This window comes from Haemaphysalis longicornis, unplaced genomic scaffold (genome assembly GCF_048455015.1).
Source record: "Haemaphysalis longicornis isolate Haplotype H1 unplaced genomic scaffold, Haemaphysalis longicornis Haplotype H1 scaffold_4, whole genome shotgun sequence".
Lineage (NCBI taxonomy): Eukaryota > Metazoa > Arthropoda > Arachnida > Ixodida > Ixodidae > Haemaphysalis > Haemaphysalis longicornis.
The window spans coordinates 84,042,663-84,070,304 of NW_027526361.1; the positions used below are offsets into that span (position 1 = coordinate 84,042,663).

A 27,642-nucleotide genomic window follows, 5' to 3' on the forward strand; every position below is an offset into this window, starting at 1 on the left:
GCCGTTAAGCGTCGAGATGAAGATGAAACTTCCCATAAACAACAATCCGCTCAGTATAGCATCACGCAAACCAGTTTTTGTTATGGGGCACAGTTTGTGTGCGCCATGCACTCCACGTCTGTGTGCGGTTACACAAAATTTGCTGAATCACTGTAATGAAAATCGGAGAGTCAGATGGCTTGAGTGCGCAAGCGTAGGGGGTAAGTTGAATTGGTTAGCAAAGAGCAACGTGCTAACAAACACAAAGTTGGTCTGCATAGTCACGTGTAAGGAAGAATACAGCCGTATCTTCTTTGTACATGAGAATAAATCGACACATTACAAGACAACAGGTGAGAGCAGTTGAATTGGGACATTATTTCTTGAAACAAATGTAGACTTAATATGTTGTCATTTGTGGTTGCTGCACTTTAATACAGAAATAAAGACGCGAGGCCGAGAAAGGAGAAAGGAATTACAAGGAGGGAGAAGTAGCAGTTTGTGAACGCCCTGAGGGAGTCGGCGAATCCCTGGTAGGTCTCTAGGCGCCCTTGGGAAAACAGATGTGGTCAGGCAAATCCAGCAGGCAGTAGTTTTGCTGGATCGCTTTGATTTGAGACGTATGAAAGTTGGGGTCATCATGGGTGGTGGAGGGGGGAGGGGTCATCTGACAATGAGCTGCGGTGTAGAGAATTCGGTAAGGGGAAAAACTGGAGCAGTGCCAAGTACAATGGGATACAGGTGATATCACCACAATTTGGAGGAAACGGACAAAAAAATTAGCTGACGATAACTATATTTCCTGATGTGATACTTGAGCGCAGGTCTTTCGCTGTTTCGACTTTAAAAACTGCGTTGGGGCAAAGAATTTTATAGAAAAAGTAATGGGCAGCGACGGTGCACCTCAACATCGGCGGGGCAAACTGCGGAGTCTTCTCGGCGCGCACCTCTGCATTCTGGCGTCAGCACCACTGAGTTTCTTAGCTGCAGCATCAGACGAAACACTCCCTTCGTTTCAGTGATCGCGTCGTCCATTAACACAAGCCGGCGCGTGCTAATCTGGCGACATCCCGCAGTGGAATACCGCCGCGGAGCACGTCTGCGATACTTCGATTTTCTTCTCACACTTTAGGAATACGGTCCTCCTCCGCTTCTCTCCTCGCTTTCTGTTGGGTATACTACTAGTTTGGTTACATCTTTTAGTAATCGTTTGGTTACATCGAGGGACGATGGCGAAGGCACCACGAAACCACAGGAGCGGCCTCTTTCTGCATTCTTTTTCTGCCTTTTTTGCATTCTACTTTTTTCTTCATTCTGCATCCTACCTCTTCTGCATTCCACCTTTTAAAGCTGCGCTCTAAAATGCTGAATGCACGTCGTAGAGAAATTTATGAGCATGCGGGTAGGGAGGGCGTAATTCGCGTCGAGTTTATTAGTAAATACGTTTGCTTAGCAGGCCCACCAAGGGGCTACTGCGAAATATCCCTGAAAGGTAGCAGCCACAAGGCGACATGTACGAGGCTGAAAGAAGTGATCTAGTTTCGGGCGAAGCAAGTCCACCGAGAGGAAGAAGGTGGACTAATCAGTCAGGAGTGCATTCAGCGCAAATGCAATAGGCCCTACTTGCTCATTCCGCGGGTGATGTGACCTCAGTACTCAAGCCATACGGATACTGGACGTACTCTAGGCAAACAAGGAAATCCTCTTCGGAACCTCACACACAACTGGGGGATCCGTGAAAGGTCCGCGCAATTTGCACTTATCCTGCTGCGAGTCCACGTGAATGCGAATGCGAAATGGTAGAGGGGCATGACTTGACTGCTAAAGGGGAACAATGCATTATCAATGCATCGCTGTTAAGATTCGAGCGATGATTTGCTGACATGCTGACTAGTAAATGAGCCGTAACGGTCTTGGCGGTAACGGTAGTGGCAGTCCCGTCAAGAGATTAGACGCAGGGGCGTCCGTGTGAAGGTTTTTTTTTTTTCATCTGGCAACTTGTTCCCACGGGTACGTACCAGGGCCCCTTAGTTAGGTATTCAACAGGAATTGGGAATGCCCACATGTTAGAGCGCCACCTAATGTAATGTTAACCATCATGGGAGAGGTTGATGCTGAGGGCAGTGTGGGAGACAGAAAAAGGGCTAAATTAAAATCAGTACACTAGTTCTTAGATCTGATGTTTGTAATTGGCATAACACTTCGGGAAAATATGGCTGTGTTCAACCGTTAAAATGCAAGTATTTGAATGGGAGACTTCAACAGAGAAACGTGAGAACTTCAGATACGGAATAAGGTGGATAGTAGTTAAAATGAGGAGGGCTTTCATTTAGGTAACATGCAACCATTATATCGTACGCACCATTCTTCACACCGGACTGGTCGCCTCTACACCTCCACAAGAGACATAACAACATACATCACAGCGTATTGAGTTCCTCTTCTACCAAATACAACAAAGAAAATGCGGTGTGGAAGCCATTTGCGGAAGGGCACACGTGCGTGAAATGAATGTCAATAGAGAAATAGCTACAAGGAACAACAAAAACAACTGAAAATTCTTTCTTTCTTGCAAGGGAGCTTGCTATTCCCAGTGGCATCCCACACGCGGCCGATAAAAATACGGACGCAAGAAAGACAACGCTTCGATTAAATGCTCCTGCAGGACCCCTGCGGCTGCTTTCGACCTGGGCATCTGAGAAGCACCAAACGGCCCGGACCTGCCTTGCTGCCCCTCCTCTGGAATGTAATCAAATTACTGCGCAACCCGTACGGAAAAGCGACGCACCGTGGAGTGCATTGTGCGCAGTAATAACGCAAGAATATAAAAAGACGTGAAAGAAGGTTAGATTTGGATGATAGATAACACGCCGGTAAGAGTAAACAACGAACCTCATTACTTCTACGAACAAGTAAAAAACACCCTGGCGCGACCAAAAATAATGCAAAAAATATAAAGCCTCAGTAGGTTCTGCTCGGCAATGCATATGGCCGAGAGGAAAGGTGGAAGCAAACTTACGAAATAAAAGGCCAGCGCACAAGCGAACAAACAAATTGTAAAAAAATAAATCAGTATGCATAACACCTCGTTATATCTTCGGAAAAAGTAGGTATGTAAGGTTGGTGGCCAAGACTTATAAAGGCAATACTTTCTTTACTCACATTGCGTCCTTTAATGTCTTTTAAGTAGTTACTTGCGCTTCGGTAGTATTATTCACTTACTTTCTCTTGAGGAAAGAAACCATGACATCGCTCTTTTATGCACTTCTGGACATCAGGGCAGTCCACGGACAGCGCATGACTCCACAACCCATACTTATTCAAACTCAAGCGCTGCTCTTAACACGAAAAACCTATCTCTACCTATCTCTACCTGGTACCAGCCACTGGCTACCTGCTCCTAAGCTCATAGAGTGGATGCTACTCAGATGCTCACCAAGGTACCATGACCCTGAGTGCCATTTTTTTCAACAACAAATCGTCATCTTCATTAAAGCTTTCTTAGCCATCTAAAATGATTGCGACCACTAACCTGAAAGCTGAGTACATATAGCTTAAAACCCACTCCATGTCTGTAGGCATCATTAGAAAAAAGAAGATATGGACTGGAATGGATGACTTTATTATAGTAGGAGGCCAATTGGCCCTGTTACGTGGCATGGGAAAAAGGGGTAGTGGAAGATGGTTCATATAAAGTCTTCACTGCACTGTGAGGGTTCACTTTGCACGGTATGCACAGTTGAAGTTGTGGCGAGGACACTCTAATACGACCATGATCGGGGTATCCAATAGGAGCTGTTCAGGAGTCACAAAGGCTGTTTTTTTTTTTGGGGGGGGGGGGGGGGTCATCTAGAAAGTGGGTGAACGATCCGCCATCATACAGCTTCATAGAGACCTGTTTTGAGACCGAATTCTGTAATTTTCTGTAAAATTTGGGGTTGTTCCTGACATGTTAAGCATGTTCTTCAGAAGTCGTCGGGGGTGCATGCGTTGTAAGGAACTGGTCGCGGTCAGTTGAGAAAGCTGAACAAGCCCAGATGAGGTGGAAAAGCTTCGGTGTATTGTTGCTGCCGCAGTAGGGGCACCTAGGACTAGCAAGGTGCCTATGCGTGGTCCATTTGGAGATGACGTCCGGAGTGTAGGCTGAGTCAGCGTAGACTTTATTGGCAAAAATTTCCTCTGTTCTTGGCAGGGACTGCCGAGAAGCAAGAAAACCAGGTGGTGAGGCATCGGCGAGCCGTTGCCGGCTGAGGTTCTTTTTCTGCGGTATTTTTGCTGCCAGTCCAATTCGCATGCCTGTTGGAAAAAAGAAGAAAAAAATTTAAGCGCTTATACTTCGTCGGCATCCAATTGCGTATAGCTCTCACAGATGAGACTTAAGCGAACCGCCAGGAACTGTGTCACTGCTGGGATCTGCTGGAGTCGGGCGGACGATCGTGAGCGCTGTCATACACCGGACGAAAAAAGAAGAGAGAATGCACAGTTGCGCTGCGGTTAGTACAAGTTATGGATTGTAGTAGACATTTGCAACTCAAATGCAGCAATTTACAACGTCATGAATTGAATTCAGCTAAATGAGGTTCTGCAGTACAAAACTGCTGCAAAGAGAAAAAGTAATACATTGTGCAGCTTGCGACGGGGAAAATAACTAGAAAAAACATTTTGGAGGAGTTTTGGAGGTAAAGTTTCAAGACGCGCGCGACAAATCATCGAAACGAAACTGAACATGGAAAGTTCCATGTGAGCACAGCGACCACCTTTCAGTTTCTGCGGCCCTTAGGTCATTATTCGACTGCGTTTACGTTAACGGCCGTCGCGAGTGCGTCACTGGGTGCACATTTAAGGTAAGCGGTGCTTAACAGAACGCACGCAGCTCACACTGGGCCTCATGCACTCAATGGCAGATCCGCTTGGCACAGACGTTCGCGCATTTCCCTTGCTTCATCTAAAGTTTCATGCCCAGGGTTCCAGAGTTCCTCCACAATAGTAGTTGCAGTAACCTTTATTTTTTGAAAGGGGGAAGGAAAAGGGGGAGAGATCAAGGGTGGAATCTAAATTCCAAGAACCCAGAAGCTATTAGGCCAGCCCTGGCCCTACTAAGAAGCGCAAGCTGCTGTGCAGCGTCTGAGCTGGACAGGCCTCTCTCCCAGTACTCTAATGAGGTTTTGTGTCTATTTTGGCAGCAAGTAATTGGGAAATTCTAAACCGTATGGATTAAGTCGGCGTTCTGGTGACATACTTTGCTGTCTTTATAATACTTGTATGTTAACTTAAGGGCGTCAAACATCATCCTGGTGAGCACGCCTATTCAAGATTCTGCTAACGAGCTTTGGACGCTTGAGACTATTCATTGGTGGCAAGAAGTATGACGTCGTGTCGTACGTCGCTTACCCGGAACCCGAGGTCAAGGTAGTCATGCATAACTTAGAATTGCTCCAAATATCCAACAGAGCAGTAAACCCAGCACTGAACTCGAAACACTCAATTTTATCATCATACTCATAATCAGCATAATCAGCATCATCATCATCGTCGTCGGCGTCGTCGTCGTCATGTCATCATAATCCACAGCTTGCTTGTGTTCACTGCGCGACAAACGCCACTCACATGGCTCCTGCTTACCGGTGCCTTAGATAACTATTTTCCTACGAAGTTTCTAAGTTCATCCGTCTAGTTAAATTTGGCTTTGGACGAATAGTGCAGAGCTAAATCAAAAGTTAACCAAGTGAATACAAGCCTTAACAAGGCTAAGCCAAGCTTTCACTATGCATATCCAGGGTTAGTTGAGCTAAGCCGCTGCCTATTTTAATTAGCGGAGTAGTTGAAAATTGAAATTAACTTCTATGCAGAGCAATAGAAGGCAGGATTATTTCTTTATGTGATACTCTTCAATGATCTGTCTGCTCAACTGAATTTCTTGCACATAAAGTGTTTAAAATGCTTGAATACTGAAGCGTACCCCTGTTCAGAACAATGACCTGCGTCATGCGCGTTCTCATTGTTTTGTAGTGTACGGTGGGATCGCAATGTAGCATTCTGGTTTGACGAATTAAACATGACCGCAGAAATTTGGCTCTTCATAGATAACTCACATTTTAAGGGTCTCCAACGGGAACATACCCGCCGTGATGGCTCAGTGGCTAAGGCGTTCCCCTGCCGGGCACGAGGACGCGGGTTCGATTTTAGGCCGAGGCGGCCGCTTTTCTGATGGCGGCGGAAAGCAAAAACGGCCGTGTGTACGAGATTTGGGCACACGTTAAAGATCCTCAGGTGTTCAAACTTAATCCGGAGCCCTCCACTACTGCGTGTCTCATTGCCTGCGTTGCTTCGGCGCGTTAAATCAATCAATCAATCAATCAATCAATCAATCAATCAATCAATCAATCAATCAATCAATCAATCAATCAATCAATCAATCAATCAATCAATCAATCAATCAATTGATCAATCGATCAATCAATCAATCCATCAAACGGGAACAAGAGTGTAACGGTGCAATTTTTCTTTAAATATACCGTGATTCAGATTCGAGGTCAGATATTTTTATCCGGATAACTGTTTCAATCAAATTTTTATTGCCAGTAGTCTGATTGTGTTCATTCGCGTAATGGTTACAAAGGAAAAAGAGAAAAGCGACGCGCACTCAGGCAACAAACAAACAAACAAACCTCTCCACCATCTTCTACCCCCTTTATCATGACTTGGCCACAATAGATTCGCCAGAATAAAACGGCCACAATATCTTAGTAGTGACTATGGCTACAATAAATCTTGTAAACTAGAAAACCCTATCCCTTCACCTTATTCCGCACATTTATGAAAACAACGCAAAAATAAATTGTTCGGTGTTACAACTGTTTTATTGAATGTACTGTTTCATTGAAGGTATTGAAACTAGTACGTATACCAACGGGCTCATCAGAACCCCACAGACAACTAAACTTGACGTTTGGGTCTTCGTCCGCAAAATAATTGCTCGTTTCTTTCTAGTATAGCACCCGTTTCCCAGATATCAACACGCTGGCATCTTATACTAGCACAGAGAATGGAAGTTTCGAAAACTTACTGTTTAGTTCTTTGTGCTCAAATAACGCTCGCTTACGAAACAGGCTGGTGAAAAAATAATCGCCGGCGTTAATCTTGGAGTATGGAGAATGCTTGGTGGAATGTGAAGGACTACATTGTTCGCCGTGCGTAATTACACGGCAATACTTCTCTGCATTTACGAGTTCTAGCTTCTTTTGCGTTAAAGAAGCGTTGTGGTGAAATTAACTTCAACTTCGACTTTACTTCCAAAGCCCCACAAACCCATCACTTTTGACAACTTACGACCGATCTCCCTCACATCCTGTGAGGGCGAACTTTTTGAACATCTGGTGACTCGCCGTCTGACGGACTTCCTTGAAGACACCAACCGGTTACCTTACACCATGTTCGGGTTCCGTTGTCACCTCTCGGCGCAAGACGTCCACGTCCAACTCAAAGAAAGGGTTCTCGACTACCTTAGCAAAGTACATCCCAGTTCCGTCCTTGCTCTCGATATACAAGGCGCCTTCGATAACGTCACTCACACTGCCATTCTCTGCCAACTTCAAACCACGGGCTGCGGATCTGCCACATATAACTACGTGATAGCATTTCGACAGATCGAACTGCTGCTGATGATGATAATGGTTCCTATTGGTTTCCCCTTTGAAGCGGGGTGATGACATGTCATCTTACCAAAAAGGACTAATATAACCATGTTTTACACTCTTGGTTTATTACTAGCGCTGCTTATGGCAGGCCCTAAAGCTTATTAGGCCCGAAATACTTTCTTTTCCCTGTTACAGGTAGTAACTGTCCTAGGCAATATTGCCCTCTCTGCTTTTCGTCCACCAGCATTCTAATCTTCTTTTCGTCCCCTCGACAGCCTTGAAGTTAACTTCCTCTCTGATACCCTTAAATCCTAGGGCTTCTGAAAGCCCAATATTCCCTTCATGTAGATTTGGATAGATACCCTCACATTCTAACACTATGTGCCGCATAGTTTCTGTTTCTTTTCCGCAGACCACACATACCCCATCATTTTGTGAATACTTCCCCACAAAACTCTTAGTTCGCAGGCAACCTGCTCTAGCCTCAAAAAGCAAAGCACTGCCCTGGGAATTATCGTAGAAATTTTCCTTTCTGATGTTCATCTCCCCAGCCCTGCCAATCTCCACATCGGCCCTCACCAGACAGAGACCTTTCACACACCGGCAAAGGGCACTCCCAAAGGCTCGGTTGTCTCACCACTACTTTTCAATGTAGCGCTAATGGGACTCCCGACACAACTTGAACAAATTCCCCACGTGTCGCACGCCTTATATGCAGACGACCTTACCATATGGCTCAACACAGGCTCTCTGGACAACAGCAAGACAGTCTTCAACAGGCAGTTGACACTACGTTCCAATATCTCCAGACCTGTGGTCTCTGCTGCGCCCCATCGAAATCCGCCTTCCTCGTCCTCCGAGCACTAACCCGCGGCCGCCCACCAAACCCTACCCCCGACCCATCACTCACTCTCAACGGGCAAGCACTCCCCATCGTCAAGACCTTCCGCATACTAGGAGTCCACTACCACTACGACGGCTCCGGGGCCGCGTACCTCCCCAAACTTATGCAAACAGTCTCCCAACTTACACACCTAATTAAACGAATATGCTCTCGCCGACACGGACTCAAGGAAGCAGACAACTGCCGCATCATTCAAGCAATGCTGATCACCCGCATCACCTACGGGGCACCCTATCTTACCTTAAAACCACAAGAACATGCCAAGATTGATGTCCTAAGACGCAAATCTTATAAGACAGCCTTCAGCCTGCCTACCATCACTTCTACCGACCGCTTATTGAAACTGGGTCGACATAACACCCTCTCGGAAATTATTGAGGCCCATCTCCAAAACCAACTACGACGCTTACAACTCACACCCGCCGGTCATCATCTGCTCAAAACGTTAGGCCAGAAGGTGGTACAAGCTCCGGACTCGCCACAACGCATACCTCCATCAATGCGACGCAACATCCATGTCCTCCCCATTCCGCGTCATATGCACCCTCATACAACGCCGGCCGTCGTCAGCATCGTACACGCCTCCTCATCAGAAAATACGGCAGCGACCCGACCACCCTCTATACGGACGCCTCTCCCTATCCTCAACGACCAACTCACGTCGCTACTGTTGCCTGCTTCGACAATGTCTTACTCACCTCGGTAACTGTCTGCCCAGCGTCAACTACCACGGCTGAAGAAGCAGCCATTGCCCTCGCAATGACCCAAGCCATGAGTCCTAGCATAACAATAATGTCTGACTCACAAGCTGCCTGCCGTCGTTTTGCACTCGGACGAGTCTCGGCTCTTACCCAGGCCATTCTTTCTCAATGCCCCACGCTCCCTCATGCCAGCTTAGTGTGGACACCAAGCCATACTTCCCTCCCTGGGAACGAGGTGGCACACGCCACCACCCGAGCTCTTTTTCACCGGGCATTCCCAGAAGAGGCCAACAATTATTCAGCCAGTATTACAAACTCCCTTACGCCCCTCTCCCAAACCTACACTGACATCCTCTACCACTACAGAGCAACCCTACGCACCTTTCCGCCTCCTCACCCTCACCTTTCTACCGCTGACGCCCGCATTTGGCGCCGACTTCAAACCAACACTTATTACAGTAACCCCCATCTCCACCACATATCCCATACTAACTACCCACTTAACTGCCCCCAATGCGATGAGCCTAACACCACAGCTCATCTCGTCTGGACGTGCCCCACCAGCCCTCCACCACCCAGATCCCCTACCTTTGAGCAGTGGGACTGCGCGTTGCAGAGCTGCCAGCTCGAAGACCAGGAGGCTCTGATCTCTCGGGCGAGGATGGCAGCCACGGCACGCGGCCTACCGGAATAGAATGGCTGCCCACAGCTCCTAACTCTTTTAAATGCAGAGCATTTAAGTAACTCAAGATGTCACCCGCGTTGTCCCGTCGTAGTCCGCACCGTCGTTGTTCGCACCCCTCCCCCTACACTATATAAAAGAGAATACTATCCGGCGCCAGGTTTCGATCCCTCGACCCTGCGGGCGGAACGCAATGTACATGGGGCTCTGCCCACTGCGCCACAAAGCCGACACAGAATGGGACGCTACGAACGCGCCTTATATAGTTGACTCATTCAAATTACTGCTGACGAGCGCTCTCTCGTCAGCAGTTGCCACAAGTGCAACAACATTAACGTAACGCAAACTACTTAACGTCGTGCGCCCCCGGAAATACTCTCCATTTGATCCTGCCCCTCGCGAGGGGGAAGTTTCACTGCGTCGCCATGCGAACAGTTTGCCAAGCTTTAGTTTCAGTTCTTTCTTTGCTGGGGTGCCGACGAGCGGCGCCACCTCCTCACACTTCGCCGCGGGAGGATCCGCGGCGGGGGCGAGAGATGGCGCTGGCGTCGTTTCTCCCCTACCCCGTCCCTGTTGTTTCAATAAACGTTTTCTCTCTCTCTCTCTCTCTCTCTCTCAACTTCAACTTCAACGTAGGATGAAAGGGAGGCACTGAATTCTTTTAAACCACTTTCATTTTTTTTTGTTTCTTTTTGTTTCTGCCTTGAAGTCGCGAAGGCAATGCAAGCACTTCGTCATGGGAACGATAAATTCAGTATAAAAATGCAATAATTTATAGCTAGTGTAAGCGAGACAGGAAATAAAGCGAAAAAAATTAGGCTGCGCCTATTCTCCCGGCAGTTTCCCTAAACGCTGGCTGGTCTAAAATTCGCTGAATGTTAACTCTTAACGTAACCATAACAAAACCTAACCTAACGTAACCTTACCTATTCTGTCCAGAATACTGTGTCCTATCGAACATATCAGAACCCACCCAAATTTAGCACAACTGCAACGAACCTAACATAACCCACCCAACGACACAGAACACAACCTACATTAAACCTAATCCAACCTAATCCAATCTAGAAGTGCTGTGCTTCGATCGCTTGATATATTAATAGCCAGAATAAAAAAAAGCATTAACAAAATTACGAATAGGGAAAACTTCAAAAATTTCGGGCATAACAATTGGCGGCGTATCTGCTCCTTTCGTTGCAAATGTCGTCAAACGACGATAGGCTTTGTACCAATTTGCCAAGGAAATGCACCCCTTTGCTTTCCCGCTCACCTCTCATGCTGTTCCTGTTCTGTCGTGCTCATCTCAAGGTAAACACACTAAAGGTTTGCTCAAGGCGATTTGAATTTACCGCGTTACACTTCTACAGGCCGGGTTCCTCGATGCCAGCGCTGCAGTACGGCGGAGGCCGGCCTGAATCGAGGCGGCCGACTTTAAGGTTTATAGAGGCGCGTTGCCGCGCTCCACGTGCGTTCCAAGCAGAACGTTCAGCCAAGCTAGTGGAACCTTTCGTTGCTGTTCCGCGTGATTTCTCATATGCGGCCAGGAGGTGGCGCGGGCAACAGCAGGCGGCGGTTTTCTTCAGTAGATGTAGATTATCATTTGCTATCAAAAAACCATGCATACATGATTTTTTTAAAAAAAAGGAACACTGTAAATATCCATTGTGTATTATTTTCGGTCCTATATTTGCGTAATGTCTTGTTCATGTTCAGCAAAGTTGACAAGTATGAACATATAAACCGGGCCTAGACGCTCACATTTGGCTGTGAGTATATAAGACTATTGCGCAGTATGCATTTTACTTTGGCAGGGTGGCTGAATCGAGTCACAGACGGACAGACGGACGGACGGACAGACAGACAGACAGACAGACATTCATGCAGACCAAAATTTCTGGGTTTATAAGTAGCCCAAGAAAGACTATCGTCCTTAAAAAAAGAAAAGCACTTCCCCCCTGCCCTACTCGAACCTGAGCCTTCCTTTTTCACAGCAGGTGGTACACCACAGCGCCACAGGAGCAGCTGTAGGGACGAGTTTTCGGGGTACATTTGTCCCGAATAATCTCTGGATGACGAAATTAGCCAATCAGAGACGACTGCCGCCAGAAATTTCTGACGGTAATTCTCACGGTCGCGGTCAGAAAAGACACTACCAAAAAATACATCACGAACAGCTAACCATGCAACGTTACAATTCCGTTCACGCCAAGAATACAGGGCTATAGCTTCTCTCTTTTACCGGGACATAAAGGCGACACAATTTCTACCAGTACTTCGCTTGTGCTCTCGGCGACTTCCGTGGCCTTCCGCCGCCTTTATTTGATGGGCAGCAGGGGGCCGCTTTATATTTTTCTCCATGTCTAAGGTTTAAAGGAAGCCACCACAGCAAAAGGAATAAGCAGCATTAGCGATGCTGTCGGCACTCCTATATCCCAGGGCGACATCTCGCAATCCAACCGAACAAATAACGCAACAGCACGCACCCCCCCCCCCCCCCCTTTTCCTAACATTGTATGTCTGAATTCTTTTTTTCTTATCCTAACCTTCATCCCGCTGCTGCATTGGCCCCAGGAGACGGGCTGGGCCGTTTCCCGTTGGACTTTATCAGCGAGCGGCGCCTTCCCACGGTGTGGGTTTATGCAGCTGATAAAGGGAACATCCCCCTATGTTCTGTCTTCCTCCCGGCGCAGCCCTTTTCTCGGTTATGCCATAAGCGTTGTGTTATTTCTTATTACCTGCCATTACGGCGTAACGTTCTTACCAAACTGGGGAGTTGTTGTTGCGAACAATTATTCACATTATTTCGTTCATATTTACAGTTGTTAAAACGGCTTGTTCCGCGTGGCGACTGCGTGCGGTGGTGTGTAAGCCAATATGCTGTCGACTCGCATTCTCAGGCTGAACTCCAGTCTAAGCGTGGTTTTTCTTAACTAGATAACATAATTTATGTGCGGCGCGTGTCGGCTTGTGTGGAAGAGTTTTCCGGACGCCAGCTGGGTCTGCGCTTTCGCCACCCTAGCGAAGTAACTCTTTCCCGTTAAAAAAATCAGCCACAAACCTTTCCCAATTCTACGCGTATTTTCTCAAAATGATGCTGCGGCCTTGTCTTAATGCTTGTCTTATCGCAAATGACTGATAAGGAGAGGAGGGGGGGGGGCAAATGTGCCTGTTTTTTCTTTTGTCCTGTTACTATTACTGAACAATATATAATAATAAAGGCCTTACTATTCTTTAGGTTGGGCAAATACTTTTATCTTCTGTTATACAGGTGTTTCGTCTCCGGTTCCAAATGTTGCTTCAGCTTTTCATGGCCCCGTAAGATTTTATGTTATATGGTGACGGCGTTTCCGCCCAAACAATAAATGCGATACCATGTAACGTTGGGTAAATAATATAAAATATAAAGCTTGTACTCTGTCAAAGACAGCCTGAAATTCTGACTTCAATGCGAAAAATACATCGGTTTTGTGGTCAAATATTATGAAGTAATAAACGTTTTTCGGACACCTGCCAAATGCAAGGCTAGAACATTGTCTCTTTGGGAGCTGTCGTGCTCTCGACGCAATGCAGCGGGCTATTCAGGAAAGATACGAAAATATGCTTGGCTTCCCCCAGGTATGCGCAGTTGGTCGGGGAAAAAGAAAAAAGCACTGGATTTGCCAAAGTGTGCAGCCGGAGAGACTTTGTTGTCATACAATACAATTGTCATGTCATACAATTGTTATGTCATAAAATTTCATGCGATATGCTCGGGTGAACTTTTTTTTGGAATGTTAACGCTGGGTGTAGAGCGCGCATCCATTACAGCTTAGCCCATCCTGCGGCTGTACTCATAAATTAACAGTCAGCCGTGCAATTTAGCACAGCTGCCGGACGTGCACCAACCATACGTTCATTACCCTAAGCTCATACACACCAAGCATTGTTTAGGTTAGGTAAGCCGGTCTAGCCTCGATGGGGGTGCGCGGTATATATATAGTTGGTGGTAAGGAAAGAGTTGAGCCTTGTATTATGCGTTGAAAGCAGGAGAGGAAAAAGTTGCAATAAAGGTTTTTTTTCTCTTCTGTAGTCTTTCTTATTTTTTGTCATTGATACTGCATTCTCTGCGTTTATTTTTTTCATTTTGCTGCTGCAAAAGAAAATTTTTGGAATCACCAGCTTTCAGTATTCATTTGTTTAAGCATCTTCCCTTGTCCCTTGTTTTAATTTTATAGGTGTATCTGCAGCAACGAAACTCAGCTGAGAGACTCACATGAAGAACACCGCACAGAGCGCATGCAGGCATGCATGCCGCCCTGACAGATATCAACGATGAGATCCTTCCGCGCGGGTATGTGCGCTGTCGGAAAGCCAAACCTGGCTCGTTTTTAACTGTGGGCCTCGTAATTGAACAAATGTCTCGCGTTCTTTAGGAGGCCGAGGTTGAAATAAGGCGATGCATGCTGGGAAAATCATCGTGTAAGTAGGTCAAAGGGAACTAGATAGCAATCCCTGAACTAGTAAGCACCAGAGATTTACAGCTTCAGAGCACGAAAAGTACACGGAGAAAGAAGTCATTGACTCATTTGTGCAAAACTGAAGGTTCATACTAATATTTCCCAGACGCAACCGCTGTTAAAAGGAACAAGAGAGGGCTTTTAATGAGAAGAACATGTTCGTTGCTGTCCAAAGACTGAAATCACAGTTAACTTGCTCCACGAGCACGCGCTCATGTACTTCGCCCATCGTCATCTTCCCGGCATGGCGTTAAGGAGGATGATGATTATTGCGGAGAACACCAGCTGTTTGTGACTGCTGCTGCCGACTACATAACGCGGAAACAGCGTTTTTTTCAGCTCTTGTACGATATAAGCGCAAGACCCCATATACTAGATGGAAATCTTGTCGCTGCAATCACACGCCTTCCTGGGCGCCACCACAGCAGGTAGCAACGTTCCTCTCATACTTTACTTCTCTAGCCGCAAAATTTTTTAATAGCAAAGATGTTTATCAAATCGTATTTTTTTTGCGTCCGCAGTCAAAAATACCAAGAAATCGCCGAGCACGAGCACGTGAGCGCAGGCCTCGCGACGACCGCCCAGAGTCACCTGCTCACGTTTGTCAAGCTAAGCGTACCCACTTAGGGCGATTGGACAAGATTGGCCAAAAAAATCTCCCGCGTTCACCGTAATCATGGCCACACTTGTTTGGAACGAGGAATACACGTCATGGCGTACACAGCTCCAAGGTGATGTTTAACAGTTGTCACTTAAAAACAAATGAAGGAAGCTGACACTTATAGCAACAATGACGGAGTAAAGGTAGTTGCGGCGGCGAAGAAGAAGCAAATAGGCTGCAATCGTCGATTTAAACTGTCCTGATGATCGTGAAAGTAGCATACTGCTTCGCTACCTTCACGGCTTACGCGTTAGTGAATGCTCCCTTCATTCTTTTCGCTTTTGAAGCCAAAATCAACAAAAAGGGATAACATTTTTTATCCTTCTTTAGCTCGTTTTTGCAGCAGATGCATCGGGAAAATATTATTGCGAATCCTAAGTTTAATACAAATTAGTCCATGACTTCTTTGTCCATGTACTTTTCGCGTGTTGAAGCTGTAAATTATGGTGCTTACTACTTCAGTGATTGCAATACAGTTCCATTCGACCTACTTACATGAAGACTTGATGCATGAAGCTTCTAAATAAATCTTTGGAGCACTACGTTTATATAATCAAAGCAAATTAAATATTCCGTTATAATAATATTTTTTTGGCAACTATAGGCAACTTTAGAGCATGTTGAAGAGCCATGCCAAGGATAACTAGACCATTCCTACCAAGAGACGGGGTGGCACGATAACTGAAATTCCGCTCGCCTAGAGCGTAGCGCCAGTTTCCCTCTACTATATATTAGTATTTATGGTTAGCGCCGATAGTGATGCACAGTTTTCGGATAATGTTTTAAGCAACTTGCATTCCTTATCACTAGCCTTTGAGGTGTGCAAAACACTTACCTATCAAATTACCCTGTTAGCCTGGTACGCTCACCAACAAGTCGACCTTTAATGTGCGCGCAAAAAGTAAGGTAATGCGAATGTGTTGTATTGAGAGAAACTCGTTAGGTCCTCAAATGGCGAGCTGTCGGAAACGCCAACGGAGAAGGTGTATTACTTACCTTTACACCATGCCTGGCCACATCTGTTGCCATTGCTTGCTTGAAGGTATTAGGTCCGATAATAGGCGTAATAGGCGCCCAGGAACTGAGTATGTTTCTTGTAAAGTCATTGAATAATCCTGTGTCTACATACTCTGTCAGCGCTTAGTGCCAATTATGTGAACTTAAAATAAAATTCTGCAATTGAGTGACGTTTTAGTCAACTGATCGAGTCGTAAACCCGCATACCGTTCTACCAAAGCTCTACGGACTTTCCTTGGAAGAGTAGGGCTGGGCCGGTGTTTCTAAATAACTATGCGAAAGAACCAATATCATCGCCATTGTCGTTATCATCATCATCATCATCATCATCACGTTCGTTGTCTTTTTTGCATCCAACTGGCGTAGTAATCTAGGTACGTTTATTAACCTGGCTAACCTCGTAAGTTTTATCAAAGACTGTTCTCATTTCTCAGCATCTGACTGAGAATTGATTTAATTCATTTTGGGGTTAAGTGCCTCAGCCCCACCTGGTCTGTGAGGCGTGCCGTAGCAGGGGGCTCCAGATTAATTTCAGCTAACTGCGGTACTTTAACGTGCGCTTAAATCTCGACAGACGTTGTCTTCAGTTTTCGCCTCTACCTGGAAAGCAGCCACTTCGGGCGGGATCCAAGCCGCGTCCTTGGGATAATCAGCACTCCGTAGCCACTGAGCCACTGTGGCGGGTGAGAAGGAAATGAATGAATGAATGACTTTATTATAGGAGGAGGCCAATAGGCTCTGTTGGGGGACATGAGAGAAAGGGTAGGGCAAGATGGTTCATATAAAGTCTTCACTGCACTCTGAGGGTTCACTTAGCACGGTATACACAGTTGAAGTTGTCACGAGGACACTCTAATACGACCATGATCGGGGTGTGCAATTGGAGCCGTTCAGGAGCCACAAAGAGTGTTTTTGGGGGGCCATCTAGAGAGTGGATAAACGATCCACCACCTTTCTACTTTATAGAGACCTGAGAAAAAAAAAAGATGAACTTGGCGACTGACACTGTGTCTTTGGAGCAGGAGCTAGATGACACTTGTTATCCACAGTGCTCACGCTAAAGATGTGAGCTTGAGGGTTTGCTTTTTGAGACCACAGGCACGTGTTATCTAAAAGCCAGGTGTGCACGCAGTCTTTCAGCAAACACATTCAAAGGTTGAAAAAAGTGTGCATCTTAAACACACAAAAAAATTTCTTTGGGAGCAAAGGGATAGATGTGGCAGACGTCAGTAGGTATACATGACATGCTAGTTAGTTAGGCGGCTAATTAACTTACAGAAAAATATCTTCCACCTCCCTGCCTATATGCCACCTTTACGATTTACTCAAAGTGCCTGCTGAAACGCCGTGTGCAGTCTATACCAACAAAAATAAGTGCCCCACTGACCGACAGGCTCACCCACTGTATATACATACAACAACTACTACAAGACCTACAGAATTGAAATTTCGGGAGTACATTTGTGTCATGGCGTAGGGCTCACTAAGGCTAGATATTCGGAAATTCCAATCCTACCCGAGAAAAAACGGAAACTTTGTTTTCCTAAATTCGTAATTATCTCGCTCACCTGTTCGAATATCCAAGTGCTTTTGGCTGATATGTGTAGCTCTTAAGAATATCTAAAAAGCAGTTTTACGGTTTCGCCCTAACCAACACAATTGGGGCAATTATGCATTACAGAACAAAATGGGCGTTTTGAAAGATTCTTCAATAAATGTTTCACCGATGGATTTATTCAATTACTGATAAAGGTACCTCGTATAATTTACAAAACCCACCTTAAGGATTTGGCCCTGCGAAGCTGGTAAAAGTGAGAAAATAATTTTTTAACGACACGCCTGACGAGCCGAAAAGGCCTCGCAGGTGATGTAAACGCCAAGCGAAACTGCATCTTCAAACTGCTTCATATTTTATGACCCTATTGTCATGATGGCGTACGAGCTCAATATTCCTCAATTTTTTCATAATTACACCAGGAAGAAAGCGAGAAGCGCCCGAAAGAAATTTTAGATCTTTTTTATCGGAGGCCAGTTCAGATTTCAAACTTGTTTTTTTATATATAGATAGCTTATGCAGGTATCTAAACACCGTTTTAATACATTAATACCTCCCGCCTAATAGCGACAACCATGCTTCTGGAAAAATGTGTATTTTTACATATTCCTCAAAATCTATATAGCGCGGTGATACATCCAATTTTTTTTCTTGCAGATGCTGTCGGTACAGTTCTCAAAATAACAATTTCACGATTTTGTCCTGAAACGCGTTTAAAAAGGCCGGCTGGAATTTTTATGTTACGCCCTTCCCGACGTAGAGGTGAGTTCAATTTTGCCTCGTTCGCATAGCACCCTCCATCTGTTGATACTTTTTTCAACCGCGCGACTACCGGAAGACCTATGCTATTTATCATAAAACTGTGACCGATTGGTATCCTTCATACCTACTGAAGTGACACTTCCTATGGGCAAGTAGTCGATAGCGCATCGTCTTAGTACAATTGGTTTACGAATAGTTCCAGTCAAACACGAGTTCCAGGCATTTCCCATCACCACACCCCTCCGTCAGGAGCCCATGTATGGACAGCCGGCGGTAGATCATAATTGCGTACATCTTCACTGTGAACTACTCAGTTATGCAAAATAAGAAATAACAGAACACGTGTTATACTCTTTGGCGTCATTGGTGCTGTGGCCCACCAGGGCATCGCTGGGTACTACCGCAAGTATTAGAATAAAATATTCCTCCTCAATACCATAAATGCCGGTATCATAAACGAAATTCATAAGGGGTTGTGTCTTCACACCTCCACAGACTTAAATGCTGTATATTCTTGGCCTGTAGGTGACCTGGAGGGGTGCATAGAACGCGATAAAATTAGGCTGCGGCTCCGTGACGGACACACCGTTTTTTTGCTGGCTCCTGACATATCATATGGTTTGTGGTAAAATTGCATCTTAGTAAAAACACTTACCATATAAAAATTTCCTAAGGCTGCCTTGCCTAATATGGGAATAGGAGGAGCAATATAATGGTAAACCGGTGTCATTTGCTGTGGTAAGAGGTGTAAACTGGTAATCGCTTGATGGATTCCTCATGCCATGCTTAAAAGTTCACAAGAAAAGAAAAAAACAACAACAGCAGACCATAGCGTTTTCTCTGTATGAGCATTCTTCGGACGAGCGTTAGTGTCTCTACTGCTTCTCATCAACTTCTACAACAGCCAACGCCTCTCCCCTTTTGTACATCTCCAGGTCGAAATCAGTAAACCACCTAAAATACCACTTTACTTTCACACGGTGTGCTACACGCAATATCTCTACCACACCTTCCTTTCCTTCTGCCCTGTATTGCTAACCAATAATCTCGCATACCACGTCAAAATTATTCTAAACATTCGTTCTTTAAGCATTATGATCTACTAAGCTCATAGTACCTAGAATGACACTTCATTTGAAGCCTTCCCGCACTTCAAACCAGAAACATTCGAGGAAAGTTGCTTATGTTGCTTAAAACTAGCACATCATCATCTAGGCCCCACGTAAGTACAGTCGCCGAGATTTGATGTACGTCGCTGTTGGGGGACAGCACGTAAAGCATGAGCATGACTTGGTCACCGTTGTCCTTCGAAGCATGACGAGACGCCGCTCGCAACACTGCACCACTGAAACACCACTGCTATGAATATGCCCACGCGAGATCGCTGGTGCTCAGTTGGGGTTATGGTCCAAGTGCCGTCATTGCCTTCCTCCCCGCCGCAGATAATTCAAAGAGAATGTCTGCTGGCGAGCGCAGCTCGCGCGTTGGGGTCTGCGCGGCTACGATGTTGTCCGCAGAGGCAGTGGCGGCCTCATCTTTTCGGATCGAAGCCGGCAGCACGTGTGGGGTGGCGGACCAACTGAGAAGCTAACGCGGGGATGCGAGCGCCACCTATAGCACCAACGTCCCGCACTGCGCCCTCCCCTGGTGGGGGTCCGGAAACCCACTGAGCTACATTTGGTGCATGGCCACATTAACCGGGTGTGTCTGGAACAGTAAACGACTAAACCGCGTTTGCCGGTGTTTAGCGCGGGCAACGGAATAGAAGAGATAAGTCCTGGATCGCATGGTCCAGTATGAAAAACAGATGCATCTACACATGAACAAAAATACAGGTTGCATTAGGACATGAGAAACAAGAAAGATTTCTGGGTGCCTTTAGTTCTCGTTTGAAGTAACGAAACGTCCGGCAGCAAGGAAAACGAAAAAAAAATGAGTAAATGGGACTGGTGCATATGAAACACCTGGTGCTCATGGTAATCGTTGGAGAAGCCAAAGTTGGGAGTATGAATTAGGATAGCAACAAAAGAAGGTTCGCGAAATTTCGCAAGGGCGTAGTTAAATGGTGGCCATGAAGAAAAAACACAAAGTTTTTCAATTTGAAAGAACAAAGTTTTGGTAGCTTACTCAGCGCCATCGGAGCAGTAAATGAAGTTTTCGAACGAAATAACAACGCAGGTTATATTGAAAAGCATTCAAAGTGCGCGCTGCAGTGATGTATTATAAGCAGGTGAGACGTATTATGGGCCCGCAATAAATCCAGTCTGTTATCTGTGCGTTGGCATTGAACTTATAGGATCAAATAAAACTGGAGTCCCACCAACAATCGCCCGATATTGTTTCTTGCTGGTGGCTGCGGTCGGCGGCAGCCATCTCACAAACAGGATTCTATGACGCGATGGAGAAGGTTCTAGGAAGGGGCTGTGGAGTGCTCAGTGACACATCGGTTTTCCTTATATCTATATTACTGATTTGAAGCTTGCGGTAAAATTGATAACATTATTGTCAAGACAAAAAAAGACTTTAAAGAACCAAGCTTTTTCTTTGTTTTCGTGGGCAATTTAACGCGCTGCAATATACCCACTTCTAGTACAAGCATCAAAGGAGTTGACGTGTATGTCTAGCTAGTAGTAAGGTCCAACGCTTTTTTTCTTACACGGGTAAATATAGCCAACAATACAAACCCCTGCGTAATTAAATCTTGGACTAAAACACTGTGGCTACAACAAAACCTCCCACCTCCCTTCGCGGGAACCCCTGTGTAGATGCGACGCATAGGAGCAGCGGCGAAGGGACCGCGTTTTATAGCGCGCATAACGTTGAGGGGACTGCGTAAGCCGGTCCCAGTCGATGACGACGTTGGCGTACTTGTAAAGCGGCGAGGACTGTACGTGTTTGAGCCAAGCGTGGATGTTGCTTCGCCGGAGAACGGCACAGCGGTTATATGCGCAGCGCGCCCGAAGGAGAGGAAACCGCGGAAGAGAGAGTACTGCACATGCGCCGGCCCCAGCGCGTCTGCCGCGGCTATGACGCAACGTGCCGCGGCTATGACGCAACACAATCCACTTTAATCCAATCCAATCAAAATCCAATTCAATCCAGGCCAAGCCAAGCCAATCCAATCCAATCCAATCCAATCCAATCGAATCCAATCCAATGCCCCTCGCGAGACAGTGTTCGCTATCGGAGAGGAAAGGGGGTGAGCGGCGGAGAGCACAGCTGGCGCGGCGAGGAGAATGGGGGAGGGGTGGACAACGCCGACGACAACGACGACGACGACGCCGGAGGGACAAGGCGAGTGAATCAGATGCTCTGCATCTAAAATTCCTCTGGGCCATCCAGCAGGTCCGAGAGGCAATGGCTAGGCAGGCCTCGGAGGACCCCGATTGGGGACCATGAAGGGACGGCCCAGCCGTCCCCTCGAGGATGATCTAGGCTCGATCGCCGAGCGCTAGCGTCTAGACGTCAGCGTTAGTTCTGCAGGTTTAAAAAAAGTGTATTCAATCAATCCCTAGATGTTTCCTTGCACCAATGCTCCCTCCAAGACAGTGAGATTGTTTTACTGGAAGATTCCCTGAAAAATCGCTTTTTAGAACTTTCCTGATATTCAGAGGCAAAACTGTTGCACCGATGATTTTAATCAATCAGTGAATCAATATTTATTTTCACTGGAATGTTGGCCGCCCTTGGCGAAGTTTTAAAAGCCTGAGTTCGAACTTAAACTCGCAGATGGTTTTGAATGGTTGATTGATTGATGGATTGATAGATTGATCAATTGATTGATTGATTGATTGATTGATTGATTGATTGATTGATTGATTGATTGATTGATTAATTGATTGATTGATTGATTGCAGGGCTTGACGCGCCGAGGCAACGCAGGCGTTGAGGCGCGCCATAGTGGAGGGCTCCGGATTAATATTGCCACCTGAGGATCTTGGGATCTTGAAACTGCGCCAACTATTTTCGGGCTGAGCTCGATAGCCTTTGTTCTGTAACAAAAGTTTGTAAAGCTCCCGTGAATATCAAGCAGTGGCGTGAGGGAATTTTGCAGTAGCCAAACATAGTTTGAGCCCCACACACGTCGTGAACTGGCGATAGGACAAGTGCATACAATCATCGTCCACGCAAAATTTTGGGCCAAATGTATGCGCGCGAAATCAATTGTTTCGCGTACGTTAGGCATCAGCCAAGCGGAATGAACCCCTTGGTTTACAACTGTGGCGCTGCTAACCAGAAGATGAGTATTATGCGTTATGTTGATATTTATGATATTTTGTTTTAGTTTAGTTCATCCGCTTCTAATAAAAGGGAAGCGCATACGAATGGAGAGTATGATTTTTAGAAATAGTTTGTGAAGGGTTCTTCAAAAAGTGTGCATAAATTCAGAGAATTGTCTACTAATTCGTAGCATTCTTATGCCGCATGTATTGAGTGTGAGTTGTTTACAGCCAATTGTTCTGGTTTTTATAGTCTGTCCGACCAATGACCTCTATATACGCTATTACAACGAATAATGTTGTTACCTCCGCCATAGCTGCACTTTTATGAAAATTCATGACGTTACACGGTTCGCCAATTTCGCTATTTATATTTTTCTGATTTTCTGGTTCTCAGAAGTTCTACCGCATCATTATATTCATTTACGGCATTAAAACGATTAAAGGTAACACTTCCGCCAAATCTGCACTTCTGTGTAAAGGCAGGTCGTTACACTGTTCGCTATTAGATGCAACGCATCTCATTCACCCGCCTTGTCCATGCATGCATGCATCCTTCCATCCATCCGGCGTCGTCGTTGTCCGCGCCCTCCCCCATTCTCCTCGCCGCGCCAGCTGCGGTCTCCGCCGCTCTCACCGCAGCGTTATCTGCGAGTTAGCGCTCGCTCCTCGCAATGCCAGCTGTGCGTCGGCGCGCGCTAGCGCTCGGTTAACGCATGCGCATGCGCTGCTCTCTCTCATTCCCCTCACAGTTAGGCGGCGGTATAAAACGCGGTACCTGCGCCGCTCCGCTCCGTCGTTCCAGGGCCGGTGCTCCGATGTCCAACGCTGCTTTGAATGGAGACTAACAACAACAAATTACGCCCACCTCCCCTCGCGGGAACCCCGTAGTAGACGGAAATGCATCGTACGCGTTCACGGCACGTTTCACGCGGTGGGAAGAATTAACCCAACGGGAACACCGAGGGAAACCCACGATGCGTCGCATCTACACAGGGTTCTCGCGAGGGGAGGTGGGCGTAATTTTTTTGCTACTTTTTTTGCCTTTTTGTGGTGGTTTTTGAAACTTTTGTACGACCAAATACCTCCATTCACGCTACTATAGCGATTAAAGGTGTTACTTCCGCCAAATCAACATTTTTGTGGAAAGTCACGGTGCTAAACCGTTCGCAATTCCCGCTGTTTTGTTCTATTTTAATTGCTTTTTGGACTTTCAAATTTTTGTCCGTCCAATTATCTCCATTTACGCTAATATGACATAACGATTATGGGTGTTACTTCCGCCAAATCTGCATTTTTGTTGAAATGCAGGGCGTTACACAGTCCTGGCTAGGCATTAAATGCTAGGCATTAAAAGGCTCATACAGGTCGATGCCTTTTCACCTGTGAAGAGTGCACTGCCGCATAAGGCTAAGGTGTGCGGGAAAGAAGACTTAACAACAATGTACACAAACGCTTGTGTACGCATCTGTTTCATTCCTTTTTCGGTATACATTGATCGTTGCGAGTGTGGGTTAAGAGCTGTCAGCGTTGTTTTGTAGCCGAAAAACGGAGATTCTTTTCGCCGACCTACGTTTAGGCTGGGTAAACGTGAATGTCGTTCACCTCTCTGTCACTTTCTTGCTCGTTTGCTTTTCTCCCTCTACTTTAGCGATAGAGGCACACGGCAACAATTAAGCCTGCCGAGACTTAATTTATGTAAGACAATCTTTACACGGGTTACGTCATCATCTTGTGAAACGACTAATAACACGAGAAGAGAAAGCCTACGAAAGCATACGGAAAGGAATTGTAAACAAGCCCTGGTATCAGGCGGTAAACTTCACGTAAAATGAAGCTATTGCAATGAAAGCGTAGACGTTTTAGTCAAGGATGTTAAGATGTCACAAAAGCTTAACTGTCTATTCAGCTGCCCATACCAGGTAGCAAGGCTAGCACGTTAACAGAAATGGAGTGCGTTCGGCTTACCACACCCATTGTGTATATTGCTGGTATTCTATGTCTACGCGCCTCGGTTTTTGTGACTTCTAGCCTTTAAGTGTGCCATTTTTAATTCTAATTACTCACGGGTACGGAAACACTTCAAGGGACGCGTATCTCGTCATGATAGAAAAATTCACGTTTTCAATTTCCAAGACAACATACATTTTCGCTTATTCACCTCGGCAGCCATAGCCGTAAACTGAGAGCCTCTCGCTCGCCTGGGTTTTTGATTAAAGCCCGGCGGGCTCCAACTTAGCGCTCTAATATTCATTACTGAGAGCTGTTCCGGGCGGCGCGACGTGCTTCGGCCAGACGTGAAAAAATAATGAGCATAGCTAGTAGCTTTTCCGCTTTGCGCGACTTAGCCAATTCCGGCATAATGGATTGCTACGGCAGCACACGAAAATCCAGCCTAGCATAAAAACAACATACTGTTTAATGGGAACTTCGAGGGGGAAGGCTGAGTGGTTTACCTGGGCTCTGGGCGTACGAAGGTTTGCTCACTCATATCGGCGTAAACCATATCTCATCTGTCAGCACCTGGCTTAGTGAACGACTTAAGCTATACAAAAATTTCTACACAGCTACCTAGCTACACGGATTCTATAGGATCTGTGACACCCTGGACCCCTAGCGTTTTGCATATCTTGTGGCGTCCTTATTATTATTGGTGTCCTTGAACGTCCTCATTAACTATGGCGTCCTTATCAATATTGGAGTAAGTTTTGTTCAATGCTACGTTGCACACATTGGAATACCCGATGGTACAGTTCCCCGTTCCTTTTGTATTCCCCGGAGAAATTTTAATTTGTGTTAGACAAATATGCGCAGTTTGGAATTATAAGCAGCAAGACAAAAAAATATATACGAACTAGTTCGTGGGTGTAATAAATACGTTAGCGTAATTTTTAACGTTTTTTTTCATCTTGCTCAGAAACGGCTGCTTAATATCACTTGGTTTTCACATAGCGCTTAGGGATTCACGGAAATGTTACGATTCGCGTGATCTTTTGAACAGACTGCTGTTAAAGCGAAAAAGCTTGCTGGGTTGGACCGATGGTGTTTTGTGAAAAAACTAATGCATTGACCTATAGACCGGTTGGTCGACTGTAAATCTCTAATAAGATCTCTGCACACACGGCGCATGCGTAAATCCGGGCTTCCATTGTGTCAAAATGATTACTTGAAAATCGCGAAAAGCAACTGTTCTGTATAAGACAATAAGCGCATCGATCATAACGAAGGTGTGAAACAGTGCACCTTGATTTCATAAACCTCGTGTCGGTATACATTTCATCGTTTGGGGACGCGTTTAGTTAGTGCGCGAGAAATCGCCGCATGTATTCGTTCTTCGATTGCGATTTCGGTGTTTGGAGTTTTGACGATCGGTTGACGCATTTTAGCTTCGCGCTCCTCTCAACTTTCTTTAGGAAGGGATGATAATTTTTTTTTAAATATAGAACTTTATATCAGTTTCCTAATCAATAGCCATAATTTTAAATTTGTGAGTTTCCAACTGAAGCGCCTGTCAAGTGCTGCATAAAATAATTTTACAAAGTCATACGGCAAACCAAGCCCCAAAACTAGTAGCCCCAGAAGCAAGATATGGTCTCATAATTGTCGGCTGTCCTAATGGCAAACAAAAATACATAAGACACACACAAAAGGTCTACAATGCAGTAAAAGCGGGTCAATTCGAACCGCAAGAGGGCGCCTTCTCAGTTGGAATTGAGAAAGTTTGAACTAATTAAACTAAACGACAACAATAGTGCACTGCAATTAGGTGGCAGTAGGGCATGCAAACACTTCAATGCTTCAAAAATACAGTAATTGCGGCCTGCCTTTGTCCCTGAGGAGTACAGTTAGCACTTTTTGCTCTCACAAACCAATGTAGGGGAAATCCTCATCTTCACCTTCTTCAGATCGGCGGAATTCCATCCGCCTACGACTTCTGAGCGGGCGACCGCACTATGCTTCCTCCTCGTCGTCCCTGTCGCCGTTGGCAGCGACGTGTTTTGCGCTTCTAACCCGAGATATAATACGCTAATCTGTCAGCGCACCACACACTCCTCTGTACTCGCTTCCTCGTCGACGTAGCTCGCAAGGAATACGTCTTCCTAAACGCCCGATGTTTTTGGATTTAGATTGGTTTGAGCCTATTTTTCCTTCTCTATTCTACGCAGCCTCGTGCGTAGGCAGTGAGGGCGTTGCCGAAGCCGTGTGCCAGGCGTCAAAGGGATTGTGCGATGGGGCGTAGTTCGAATTATCTTTGCCCAATCAACTCGGGCTGGAATTAACGGGCTTCTTAATACATTGACTTTACGGAGACGTGGACGGACCAAATACACTAAAAGCTCGTTAATTCAAACTAAAAGGTGACCATAAAATTGTTAGAATTAAGCAGTGTTCCAATTAGCGGGCGGGTGCTAGAATGAATGGAAATCGCACCACAGTGAGCGGGCAGAACACAAAGAAGCCACCTCTGGACTCATTATCGCGGATTAGGCGCTACTACACGTTTGTGGCAGGTGATTTCGTAAGTAATGTTTCGTAAATAATAATGGCATGCTCCGGAGCCCCGGCGCCGGTGGCATGGTGCCCTCCGTAGAAGCGAAATAAGGTGAAATAAGAAGCGAAACAACAGCGTAGCACCCACGCGACGCTGTTGTTTTTGTGTTTCGTTGTTTTGAACCTGTAGTAAATTTGGTTTGGTTTGGATTTGCGACACACTGTAATCACTCTGGGCCGACTTCTTCTACAAAAAGTGATGGAAACCAGAACATCACAGTTCGAATTAACCGTTGTGGGTAACGACGATTTCGAATTATCGGGAGTTTTCCCGCATTGAAATATACAGGGCTGTGCCGGGACCAGGGCGTAAGCACAAATTAACCGGAAGTTCGAGCTATCCGAGTTCTAATTAACGAGCTTTAACTGTAGTACATTTCGAATTATACATGAATTTGAATTAGTGAAGTTTCAATAAACGAGCTTTCACTGCGCAAGAAATGGAAGCGTTGTAAGGCTTGGCACCGAAGCAGGCGG

General features: G+C 45.9%; 1 long non-coding RNA gene across 1 annotated transcript in view; it reads right to left on the reverse strand.

The window, feature by feature from the left end:
- Positions 1–4,178: 4,178 nt before the first annotated feature.
- LOC144180416 (uncharacterized) overlaps positions 4,179–27,642 on the reverse strand; it is a 244,510-nt gene continuing 221,046 nt past the window's right edge. Inside the window, exons 2-3 of the long non-coding RNA XR_013324409.1 lie at positions 4,347–4,422; positions 4,179–4,275 (exon numbers count right to left, since the gene is read on the reverse strand). This is a non-coding gene — a long non-coding RNA (uncharacterized LOC144180416). The remainder of the gene's footprint in view (positions 4,276–4,346; positions 4,423–27,642) is intronic.